The following is a 13553-nucleotide window of genomic DNA, read 5'->3' as shown; positions in this document are numbered from 1 at the left end:
AGCATGTCACATAGATATATTTGTATATTGATTGCATTTACTGCTTTTGTTGGCAATGTGCTTTGCCTTTTCCTGCATTAGAATCAGCCTCCAGTTTAATACCTTCCTTAAACCAGAGCCATGCAGGCACAAGGAGAACATGCAAACTCCACACAGAAAGAAAGGAATGAATTAAACTCAGAGCAAATGCTAATCACTGAAAACAGCCAACACTTTCCTTGTTGGTGGTATTATAATAAATGTTAACAGTCTGAGTCTCAGCATCCTGTTGTTTGAACCTTACCATGCAGAAGATCAAATATGACGCTATACTGCTAATGGCCTTATCTTGAACCGTAGCTGCTTGCAGCATTGCCCGGGTCCTAAAGGACGTATGTGGAATCAGGTCATTATGACATATTTCCAGCGAGGACCACTCTGCAATGCCCTGTGGATCACTGCGCTCCAACTCATTATTAAAGCATTTAATGACAGTCCTCAGGAAACCATTATCAGCAGGAGAGTGATTCATTAAAAACTAATCTCTTCCCACCACCCTATTATCACCATCACCAAAGTTCACCACGTCATTAGGTGGCACACGCCCAAACCTCCACCCTCAGTGAAAGGAAAAGGTCGGAGCTCCTGCCCTGTATAATGAGCTTCAGAACAATCTGAGGCTTCAAAAGAGGTCATCAATTATTTCCCAAAACCACTTATTTTTTTATCCTACTTTGATGGTCAACATTAAAACTCAAGGTAGGTCAAAATATGAACCATTTGAAAATAGGTCACTGCTGAAATAGAAAAGTAGATTAAATCTCCTGAAAAGTTTTGATTTTGTTTATATCCTAGGTTCCCAAAGTCAGGTACGGGTACCCCCAGGGGTACGTGAATTGTCATAGGGGGTACGTGAATGAAAATTTAAAACACTGACAACATTGGAAACTAGAATATAAATAGAGCAGTTAATATTAATGGTAGGTTAATACTTGTGCTAATGCTAATCTAATGCTACTGCTCGGCTAATGCTAATGCTAGGTTTTTGTTAAGCTAAGGCTAGGTTAATGCAAATGCAAGTCAATCAATCAATCAATCAATCTTTTATTTGTATAGCGCCAAATCATAACCAATGGTATCTCAAGACACTTTACAGTAGAGCAGTATTAAGGACGGACTCTTCATTTGATGGATACACACATATGCATATATATGTATATGCACATACATATGTATCCCACACCCAACATGAATTCATCATGGCGGCAAGGAAAACCTTCTGTTAAGCAGCAGGAACCTTGTGTGGATCCCATTCCTATGATGAACAGCCATCCACGTTATGCTGTGTTGGGTGTGTGCAGAGGAAAGGGTGGAGACAGAGTTGTTGAGACTCTGTAACTCCACACTGAGGATCCCACAGACCTGCAAGACAAAAGCCAGAAGGAGTACAGGAGCAAACACACAAGGGAAGAAGCAGACATAGAGGGAGTGTTTGAGAGAGGAATGGGACCCTCTCCGGTCTCTCTCTAACCTAAATGACCTCTCTCTTAACGCCGTCTCCAACCTCTCTCCAACCGAGCATGCCAGACCCTCCCACCGGCAGTCTATGCCTATTGCATCTTAACTATGAGCTGGTTCCTAACTAAAAGCTTTACCAAAGAGGAATGTTTTGAGCCTAACCTTAAAGGTAGAGAGGGTGTCTGCCCCCCGAACCGTGGTTGGTAGATGGTTCCAGAGAAGTGGGGCCTGATAACTGAAAGCTCTTCCTCCTATACTACTTTTAGAGACAAATGGAACAACAAGTAGTCCAGCATTTTGAGAGCGTAGTGTTCTGGGGGGATTGTATGGCACTACAAGCTCCTTGAGATAGACTGGTGCCTGTCCATTTAGGGCTTTATAAGTGAGAAGAAGAATCTTGAATTCTATTCTATATTTTATGGGAAGCCAATGCAGAGAGGCTAATACAGGAGTAATGTCTAATGTTATTGTTAGGCTAATGCTAGGTTAAAGCTGATGCTAGGATAATTATATTTCGATGTTAATGCTAGGTTCATATTAATGCTAGGCTAATGCTATGTTATTGTTGATGCAAGGCTAATGCTATTGCTTGGTTATTATTATTGCTAGGCTAATGCTAAAGCTAAATGCTAATTCCAATGATAATCTAATGCAGGACAATGTGGGCCAGCACCTGTAGCCTCACTTGCATTTTCTTCAGGAAATGCAAATTTTCTAGTTATTATTTTTATGATTATATATTATTCCTCATCAGGATAGGTAAAATTCACTGTAGGGCTACATTGTAAATGACATTATATTGTTATGTTTTTAAGTGGGCAGGAGTAGGGGGTACATGGGTTCAGGTTAAATGTCTGAAGGCGTACATGACTGAAATATTTGGGAAACACTAGTTTATATGATTGATTTAGTGTCTTGTCACTCATCCAGTGGCATAAACTGTAAAGGCAAATGCTAAGGTCTTCTTGTTATGTCTTATTGTTTAGTATTCTTACATCAAAAGTACCGTAGTTGGGACTATTTGTTTACATGGAAAAAAGGCCACATTAATTTAAAGGAAATTGTATAGTTATAGCTATTATTTAATTATTATCTTCATTTTTTCTGGCAAAATGTTTGAATAATGTCTTATTTTGTGTAGTTACTTAGTCATTTGGTTTATATAACATATTTTATGTCACTTGTTCAAGTTTTTCCACAATTTGTTATGGACCAGAGGCAAATGCTTAGGTCGTATATCCAGGAGGTGCAAAAGAAAAAAGTGCATTCTTCTTGCTATGTCTTATCTTATATATCGTATTTTTACATCAAAAGTACTGTAGTTGGTACTATTTCTTAACATTAAAAAAATGCCAGATTAATTTAACTACACTACATTGCAAAGCTTATATAAAATAAAATGAATATGACACCCCTCAATCTTCCTGATGAAAAAAAAAAGAAATTATAAAATTGTTATAGCTATTAATTAGATATTATCCTATTTTGTTGTGTTGAAATGTTTGAATAATATGTTGTTTTGTGCTGGCTTAGTCACTTTGTTTATATAATGCATTTTATGTTGCTTGTTTAGAGTTTTTCACAATTTGTTTGGACTATTTATTTTTAAATCTTATTTATATCCTGACATAATGTTTGGTGTTTTAACTTTTATTCTAATTTGTTATTTTACGTGTATTTTTTCAGATGACATTTTTCATTTTGTTCTTGTTTTCAAAAATAAGAAAATGGTCAAAAACAAAGATGTTCTGGTTCTTGGGAGACTTTATTTGGCAGTGGAATCCTGCCATGGACAAAATACAACAATAATATGTTTGTAAGCTTTTATATACCAGGGAAACCTTATTTAGACATGATTCTCTATTAAAATTGTGCAATGACCTGGAAAACACAGCTTTAAAGTATACCAATACCATACCAGGATTGTCAATAACAACAAAAGTACAACAAAGCTTGAACACAAAAAAGTCTTTTTTTTTTGTTTTTATTTAATTTTTATTTAAAATGCATGCATGCAGTATCCTATTGTTGTTATTCATCAAACAGTCCTCTAGATGGCAGTGCAGGGCAGATTATAATGGTGTGGTTGCTATTTAAATTATTATTATTATTTTTTTAAATCACATCTTGTTTTTGTTTTGATCCTTGTGCTACATATTCTATTTAATTCTGTATCTTCATTTAGCATTTGAATGATTTTAAATTATATTTTCAGCTTCATTGGCCAAATTCAAAGTTTATAAATCAGGGAGAACGTTAGCTCCTCCCACCAGCTCACGCACCTGTTTTAGATGATAATCATCCACCTGGTCGTGCACGAGTAAGTTGGGTTTTTTTTAAAATCACCATTTATTAACTTAAAGTCCTTGTTTTTGAATTATTTGTGCGTTAACATGATTTAGGGATCATTGTTTGTTCATGTAAGACAAGTTTAATCCTCACAATATTATATTATAACAAATATTGATGGCACTTTTTGTCGAACTAGCCCTTTAGCCTCTGAACGATGTTAGCATTAGCGTAAAAATGTAATGATTGTACATAACAATATAGGGTTTTGATTGATAAAACTGACGTTTTATAGACATTTTATTTAAGACATTTCATAGAACTGATCAAATAATAATAATCTCTAGATTGGAGATAAATAAGGCCACCTAAAAATATAGTTTGAGGGAGAAAAAATATAAACTCATCCGAATCTAAAAGTAGTTGTTGAACAGTATTAAAATTGGGCTATGAAGAAAAATATCAGACATCTTCTTAAAAAAAAAAAAAGTGCATAAATCTTTCCAGGAAAAAAAAAGGTGTTTAATCTTTTAATATAAACCTGGATATTTATCAGGGTCTTTGTTGAGGGTAAAACGTGTTTTTATTTTCCTCTTGTAGTTTATATTTTCTACCGCGAGATGTTGCTGTAGGACAATATTTAAAAGTGAAGTCTTTCTTTTAAAATTTGATATCTGGGGTATTAAATTCACATGTTTAACTCTGTAAGTAAGGAGATTTACCTCCATTATCCTAAAACATAAAATGGAAAAATAGGGATATGCAGGCCATGCATTGATCCACCTAAAAGTGGCATTAACATGCAACCAGGACAAAATATTATCAGCAGTCCAAGAATAGTAAAAGTAAGAATTTGAATCTTCTTAAAGAAAGAGGACAACAGATAATGTCATGAAAAGACAAAAGTGAAAACAAATAAACAGCAAGTGTTGAAGTGATGCTAGCCCTGGGGATAATAATAATAATAATAGTACATTCATAAATATTCAAGAGCCTTATCCCTCTTTTATTATATGAGCAAATGTTTGTCAAACTGCACAGAATAAAGTAATTTAATTTAAGTTTGTTATATTTAAATATTTGTTTATTATTTATTGAAAGTGTCTATTTGTACGGTTGCCGTACGGACAACCCCCAGTGCTATTGATACAAAGGGTAGGGTTAGATTTAATTTTAGGGTTAGGTTATGACCCTATATTGCAACAATTTTGAAGGTTAGGGTTAGGTTTAGCCTTAGTCACGTGACCTAACCTGGCCAATGATGGGCGCTGCGTACAAATAGAATGTCTGTATTTTGATGCAGCAATCGTACGGATAGCCACTGCCTCATTTATTTTAATCTGCAGTTCCTGGTAGTTCTTAATTTGGCATTCTGGAATCAATATGATACACTATTAAAATGTAGTCAAGCAACAAATACAGAAGATTAGCAGTGAACACACAAATCATGATACAAAATGTAACGCTAAAAAAAAATTTACAATAAATTACAATCCATTTCATGACATCTAAAGTAATAATTCACATTATTAAAAGTGGGTAAAAACAAAGGAAATGCTGGATTTAATCATTTAATTAATTTTTTAAATGTTAAAAATGTTCCCATAATTGATCGACAAAGAGCTACAACTTTAGCTAAGTAAAACGTTAAAAAAAAAGAAGTAAATTTTGCAGGTGAAGCATACTCTATATTAATTTAGATATATTTATTTAAAGAGAGTCATCTGAAATAAGGCAAACCTGTAAAGACAAACTGTTTCTCTCTACAGCAGGTTCCATCTGTGGTCGTGGTGGTAGGACTGGGAGCGAAACACAGACGTGAAGTCTCTTCCTGTTCGTCCAAGAGGATCCCACGAGCAAGGTGAGAGGTTCATTCTCTCCAACACGTTCTTATCCCAGCAAGCTTTCTTTTTAGCCCCAAGCAAAGTTACCTGAACCGACGGAAGAGTAACGGCTTTATTTTCAGACCTTCCCAGATGAAATGGGCTTTTTACTGTGTAAATGCAGGATCAGAGCCTCCACCAAAGGAAGATAAACTCACTCCTGACTCTAGGTCTTAAAATGAGTTCAGGGATGCAGATTTTTCAATAAACTCCACCCTTTCTTCATCTTCACGACATTCCAGGAAGGTCCAACATTATTGTAGCTGCTTTTTTTCAGCTAACCACCAATCTCACTGACAAAAACCGTCTTCCCTTACTTGACAAGAGCAGACCAGTGTTTTCCTTTCCAAAAATTGGCCCGTAACTTGCAATGGTAGTACTAATATGATTGAAGTCAGTACTCCTAATACTATGATTTGAGTTTCAAAGGGGCGGAACATTTCCAGTAAATTTCAGTAGGAATTTAAGCTTGGAGATTTTGGGAATATTAAACGAAATACTAACCATTTATGGGAATTAATTCTTGGAATTAACCAGAAATTGGGAGTAATAATAAATAACTATCATTTCTAAATATAAACATTAGCATCCAATCAAAATATCAAAATAAAAAAACATTACATTTCCACTAGGGTTGCAAAATTCCGCGAAATTTAAAATTGAAGGTTGGCCCTTAACATGGATGTTAAATATAATTATGAAAAATATATATTTTTGCATTATCTAAATAAAATTAAATTCAAAAAACAAATTAGATATCAGTATCATTTATTTAAAAGTTACACCCAATAAAAAAAAATATATATAATATATTTTTTATTATTCCCAAAATTCCAGAGCATAAGTTCCCATCAAAATGTAATTTCCGCCCCTTTGCAACCCTAAACATCATCAAGTTTTCATAATAAACTTTAGTTTTGGGTTTTGAAGGACTGAAATTGTGCATTTATATATATATATATATATATATATATATATTTTTTTTTTTTTTTTTTAAGCCTTAATTTTAGCCTTGTTACATAATATCTGCAACATGCATGTTTTGAATTGCTTGTTACTTCTACAATTGAAACATTCATTCTCTATCATTACATACAGCTACTGTATTTGTTTGCCTCAACTTTATTTTGGAGAGCCTCATTCGTGGTTGCTTTCCACCAACTGCACAAATTGAATGCACAATGAGAAATAGTTTCCTGACTAAGTGCATCACTCAGCAACAGCACAGCCCCACGATGCTGTAATACTCACAGCTTTGTCATATCATAAACACAGCCTCAAATAGACTCTGGAGTTTGATACAAGTCCTTTATGTGCAGACACATAAAGATGCACTCGTGTCTTTGTAGGAGTGCCTGAAAGGAGGCGATGGTGCGTGAAGTTCTAACCTACTGGAAAAACATGTAATTACTGTAACCCAGCGATGAGGGTTACCCCTGTAACATGGAGCCATGAACTGAATATTCATTCTGGACTTGATAAAGAGAGTTTCCAAGATGTTAGTGAGAATTGTAACAACAACATGGGACAAAAGGAGTTTAAAGCAACAGATGTTTGTTTTTTTACCACTGATATGTACTAGCCAGGAGAAACTGAACAGATGTTTCTAGAGACTGAATTTTGGTGGAGCTGAATCTGTCTGCCACTTCATTGAAGATGGTCAGGGACCAATTTCTGGTGGTATGTGACAACACTCTGCACTCTGATTATCCATCCAAGCTGCTGGAGCCTATCACTGCTGTCACTAGGCAAAATGATGGCCACTACTGGACCGATTGCTGTCAATCACAGTGCAAACATGCTCCAGGGAGAAATGCTTCTTATAAGAATCAAGAGAATGACCATAGGCACAGGCTAACTACAAACAAGTGTCAGGCTGGATGCTTGTTTTAAATACGAGTGGCAGACTGACCCGAGTACTCTACTTTTGGTGTATAATGCTTCACAGTATTATATAATATCCTAAGATATTATAGGCTGTGGCTATGGATACGTCAAACACAGGCACATTACGCTTATGTAGAAAAGGTCCAGCAACATCATCGGTCGTACCATAGTCCCGGGGGCTATGGTTACGTTTAATGTATTTCTAGACACTTTCAATGTTATATTGGATAAAAAGTTTTATTGTTAATCTAAAAAATGTAAAGACATCCCAAACATTTCCTTTCTAATGATAAAAGTCTGAAGCATCTTTCAAGTCTTACAGAAGGTGTGACTATGTGTCTGACATTGTCTATTAGTGGTTCTCAACCTTTTCAGCCCGCGGCCCCCAAAATAAAGGTGCCCTACTGTAACTGAAGGTGGTTGAACACAGGCATGAACATTGAAGAACAGTCATGTGGAGACATGGCCATCTATAATATTAGGGGTAATAAAGGGGAGAGCGTTTTCAGACCCATTCATAAAGTCAGCAAAATTATGGTCCATTGTTTTAGGAATCTGTAATAACCACATTTATTTATTTATCTGAATAATATCAGATTGGCAGATAAAAAAGATCAAGAGAAAAGGTTGTAAAACTGAAAAAAATTATCATTATCGGGAGCAGATGATAAGGTGGAAAGATGTTTCTGTGAAATAATTGGATGAGACAAGATGAAATGAGTTAAGATACAACAGGTTAAAATAAAATGAGTTAAGATAAAGGAAGATTGAAAAATAAGTTAAGAAATGGTAAGTTAAGATGAGTTAACTTGAGTTGAGATAAATAAGTTAATTTTTGTTGGGATAAGTCGAGATGAGTTAAGTAAGTCCGACAATGTGAAATGGGTGGGTGGTTGCTTGCTTAACTTTTTATCCAAGAATGGTGCTGAGAGTGTACTTAACAATGAACATAACCTATTCAAATCGAATGTCGTGAATAAAATTCACACACTGTACAACAGGTTTACAACATGACTCCCTCACCTGATGCAGCCTGGGCTGAGGTTCTTGCCTTCCATCCTGCTCTCCTGAGGTTAATTATGTTCACTGAACCAGCCGTGACTGTGAAAAGCTCACCGTTCACTACAAGCCCAGACATGGCTGCTGTTATCGCTAACAGCTAGCCACCTTCAAACAGTATCTGTATATATGTGATGCATCACTGCTATGTGGAGGATGGCTAATTAAAATGACTGACTGTGCACACCCGTGGACATGAAGCAGGTGGCAGACCTTCTCTTCTTTTGGCGTCCAGTTAGTCTGACGATGTCTATTTTCCACACATCACCTTTCTTATCCTATTAGAAAGGTAAAGTAAATGCCACTGACTACTGTCAGTATTTCATTGAAAGTAAAAACACTGTGTGCAGGGTGAAATAGTTTCTCTGAAAGGAATAATCTTGTGGCTTCTTGAATATTTGCTCATGTAATTCCTTCCTGCTTTGATATTGCCAAAATTTGGATAGTTGATTGTGTACAAAATGTGATGCATTCCCATGCTGTTGTGTTCGACTGACATTTTGTTTTTGCTTGAAGTTTATTTTTCTGTGATACTCAAGTGATCGTTTTCAGCAACTCCTAAATCTCTGATTTTATGAAATAAATGTAAAAATATACAAAGTAGAAATCAGGAGGGTTTAAGCTACAATGCTCAAATGAAAATGGAAGAAAAAAAAAACATTTGAAAAGCACACAGCCACTTTTGGCTTTTTCTCTCACCAGGGACAGCACGTGTGAGTGAGTTTTGTTTTGTGGACAGGCTTATGCAGCAGCATGCGTAAACAATCTTCATATTGTAGCTTATGCTGCTGTTGCAGATGTCAGTAAAATAAGTGGTCATGCTCAAACCTTTAGTAAGAACTTGTTCCAGCATTGTTGGCAGGTTACGTTTTTTAGTTGCATATGAGACCTGAATATATTACACACACTGTCGGTTACCATGTGATCTGCAAAAACGATGAGTAAGGGCTCAGCAGTTTGCACCAAGGAAGTAAGTTTGTGTACCGGTTCAGAAAGAATTAAGGAATGTAGCATCTTTTAAAATGACTCTTTTAGAGGAAAATACAGCTGTACTGATACAAAGTTTATATGGAGACAAAGTTATGAACGCGATTATACATTCAGTAAAAAAAAGTAATGCATTTTTATTACAATACACTATTGTGTTTTTATTTCAGGAGCACCATCCAACCTTTCATCATTCTGTTTCCCATCCCTGCATAACAGTCCACTTTCCAAGGTAAGAGCCAAGGACTTTTTTTAGTTGGAAAATACAGCAGTCAAGTTCACTTTCCCTCATTTCTCAGTTAGTGCATCCGTACATTATCAGCACCCTGTTTTCCATGGGAGGTTTTTATATAATTTAACTACATAGAAAAGGGTCAATTTACCACATTACTGTACTTACAATTAGTGGTGGAAATGCAGGTGCTTTGGGAGTCATGCACATTTAGTTATAGCCCCTAATCAGGAGTGACCTCCAGTCTTTTTTTAAATACTGGTCAATGTGATTCAGTCTAAACTAACTAATAAACAGGAGTGTGAAATTGCCCATGGAGAAAACAACCTCCCAACCTGAAGTTGTCCTACATTAGAGCCAAATGCAGTGAGGATAAGCGTCCTAATGGTTGTTCTACTGAAAATGGTAATGGGTCAGACAAATCAGACAGCAAAACATGAACTGATCAATTGATTGATCAATATGATATTTTGACCTGGCAGCAATGTTAGATTTCTCGGTCAAGGGGTCAACAAACGATGAGGTTTTATTCTCTGCGGCACTGAGAATTTAACCATTTGATCAAATATGATAGTCGGAACCAAAGTGTGTAGGCGGACAGTTTATTGTCTGCACAGGCAAATGCATAGTTACATATGAGCTGGAGATTTAATGGCAAAACAGAAGCCAAACAAAGTAATCAGCATAACAGCCGTCCTGTCATCCCTTAGTTTAGATGAGTAGTATTGCAGCTTCGCACTGCAGCTCATGAATACATGAATCCTCAATGGCAAATCTTTCTCCGAACCCACTGATTTTTTTGTTCCTCAACAAATCAGCCACATTTGGACAGGGCTAGTATTCAACGGAACCAACGTTAACTGAATCATCTTTTTAAATCCCAGCACGCGTCACATTCTGCATTTCATAAATGAAAAATACCGGCTGATAGAAAAGAAAAAAACGAAATGTTAGAAGACTGCGGCAAAAAACACTCCATTGCGACTGGAATTTGCTGTTTTCAAAATAAGAGCACATTTGAGGACAGTGCTGCTGTGTAACAGACGTTAACGGACATGGATCAGTTTGGTTTTTATTCTTCAAAAGAATAAAAGTGTGTCTCAGGAAAGGACATATTTTCAGAAAAATCATTTCAACCCACACTTTGGTGTGATATGAGTGCAGAGATTTCTGCAGATGATGAGCCTTGTTTTGCCGTCAAAAATCGTGTCAGAATGAGGTCCCCAAGACATTTTAGCCTGGGCTCGGGAGACCACAAGTTACAGTACTGTATATATTGGCACTCTTGCCAGAAACACATCACCGTCCTTATGCATTTAGGATTGAGTCTGAACTTAAACATTTGGACTACAAGTTCAAATCCAACTCCAACACACGTGTTATTGTCAGTCTTATTTACATCCCTACACTATCTTATCATGAAGTCTACTACATTTATGTGTGTGGCACTATATACTACAGATCTGGAGTGTTTATTCCAGGACATCAAAAACTGCAAATGTAATATCTGTTTTAGACAGTATGGCAATCAATAGACTGGGGAAGCACTGCTTCGTCACTGTAACTTACATGACATGAAGTGCAATAAAGGTTCCCGCAATTGATCAGAGTATCCCTTTTCATATTGGCTAACACACTGATCGCAAAGATCATAAAGATGACGGCGTTCTTTCTGTACACATTTTTAAGTAATAGGTTTTCACTTGTTGATGTAATGACTGATTCGGTGCCTCTTAAGTACACAGATCACCTCTGATGTAGCAGCTGTAGACTGGCTGCTCAGTGGAGCGGAGGTTCATGAATTAAATTAAATTAAATTGCATTCAATTGAATGTTGTGTATTGTTAATATATTGTATTAGGTGGGGTAATGTTTTGTGTATCTAAATATTACTGACACCATTACAGAGAAGAGGTTGCAGCATCAATTGTCATTTGTCTTGCTGTAAAAAAAATAATATAAAAAAAAACCATGTGACTAAAAGCCCATAAATGACAAAGTGTATATAAATATATATATACCAAATTCTCCAGTGTATGCATCATCTGATAAATCTGGCTCGACTGAAATCTCCCATAACAGGAAAAACACAGTTCAACAGAAGCAATATGTTAAATTGCACCCATGACGCCTCTGATTGTCAGATCATAATACGGTTTTATGTTATTAGCCATGAAGAACAAACTCTCGAAAGGCGATGAATTACAAGCCAAGGTCTGTTCGTATTTCTCTGGCATGCAGTAGCGTCTCTTTCTCGTGCCAACTTGGTAATAAATCTTTTGGAGTCGTTAACTACTGTAGAGGGAGCCAGTTTAATACACTAAGATTTTATCTGCTTCTGAGTGCGTTGTTCTTTAGTAAAAGTCTACCTTGACAGCTTTTGCCTGAGTGTGTTTTTTCCCAAAAACAAACGACTTTGGTGCAGCTGTAATCTTCAAGTAACTCACCTTGTTGGTCAAAGATCTTGACTGCAAGCCCACACTTGCTGTAACTTTTGAAGATCTTAGACATTTTTGAAAAAGTTTCCTTTTTTCAGTGCGAGGCTAAATTTAAAGTGTTCAATAGTCATCTGAGGTTTCTGCCCACAGATCTGCTTTTCTTCACCCTCTGGACTCTGCTTGTCAGAGTTTTGTCTTTCGCGTCAATAGGAAGAGTTCTTGCATGGTACAAGTTCTGGATAAGTTTTCCTGCTGGACCTCCTCCAGCCAACCTTATTGAACTCTTGAGAAGTATTGAAGAATTCCTGGTCTTACATCTCTTTATATAAATATATAGATATATATGAAAAGGCCCTCTTGGAACCCAGTATTGAGTCAGATGAGGCAAAACAACCTGAGGCAAGGTCAAGTGTTAGAGTAGAGAGGTGAGAAGAGGTGAAGGCATTCTTGGATTATTGATGGAGGATGATAGGACAGACAAGTGATATCTCCTGGTTACTGCTTGAAAACTTCATTTAAGAGTTTAAAAAAGTACTTGTGAGTTTATATTTAAATGGATGTTTGTCACAATAACTGAGAAAATGTCAAACAATGAAAATACAGCTTGATCGATATAAATCGAAGGAACGAGACCTTGTTGTTTCTGTAGTCACTTCATGTTTTATTTTGAAAAGTCTATTGTTTTCTTTGGGCAGTGCAGGATAAAGCTCATTTGTTCAATTTCTTGGTGTTAATCAGTGTCAAGACCATCGTCATCAGTCACCAGTTGCAGCTCCATGCACAAAGACACTGACCAATGCACTTAAAATATAGCACATTAAGCATACAACAGGATTTGAAGAGTTTTGGTTAGAATGTTGATTGAAAAGACCCACCCTTCCCTAACAATGTTATTTTGTGCCACAAATAAATAATTTGATTGGGTAACATCTGAGTTTGTCATTGGGATGAAAAATTGTATTTTTTTGTGCTTGGGTGAAGATTGGAAATCCAAGTAGAAACTTTACTACACTGCAATGACTGTATTTTCTGAAGTAGAAGCTGTTACTTTTTCTTTGAAAATTGAAGCAGTGATGACTTGAGCTACATGCAGTACCACCTTCAATGAATTACATGTCTCTGTAAATGCTCACTTGGTATGTACTGTTGCTCTGAGTGGGCGGGAAAATGATGAAATCTTGTTTACATAACAATTTCCCACAATGCATTTTGTGCAAAAATGTTCCTGATTGATACACTGGTGACATATTTTCCAGAAAATCAGATGCAATGTCAGTACAA

The 13553-nt window shown here is 36.2% G+C and overlaps 1 protein-coding gene across 1 annotated transcript in view; it reads left to right on the top strand.

Moving 5' to 3' along the window:
• The first annotated feature begins 3774 nt into the window (after positions 1-3774).
• Positions 3775-13553, top strand: part of cadm1a (cell adhesion molecule 1a) — a 540780-nt gene continuing 531001 nt past the window's right edge. The window contains exons 1-3 of the mRNA XM_028466274.1: positions 3775-3817; positions 5556-5647; positions 9773-9834. The gene's annotated coding sequence lies outside the window, so the exon portion shown is untranslated. The remainder of the gene's footprint in view (positions 3818-5555; positions 5648-9772; positions 9835-13553) is intronic.

This window comes from Gouania willdenowi, chromosome 14 (genome assembly GCF_900634775.1).
Source record: "Gouania willdenowi chromosome 14, fGouWil2.1, whole genome shotgun sequence".
Lineage (NCBI taxonomy): Eukaryota > Metazoa > Chordata > Actinopteri > Blenniiformes > Gobiesocidae > Gouania > Gouania willdenowi.
This window is presented reverse-complemented; position numbering and strand designations above follow the sequence as displayed.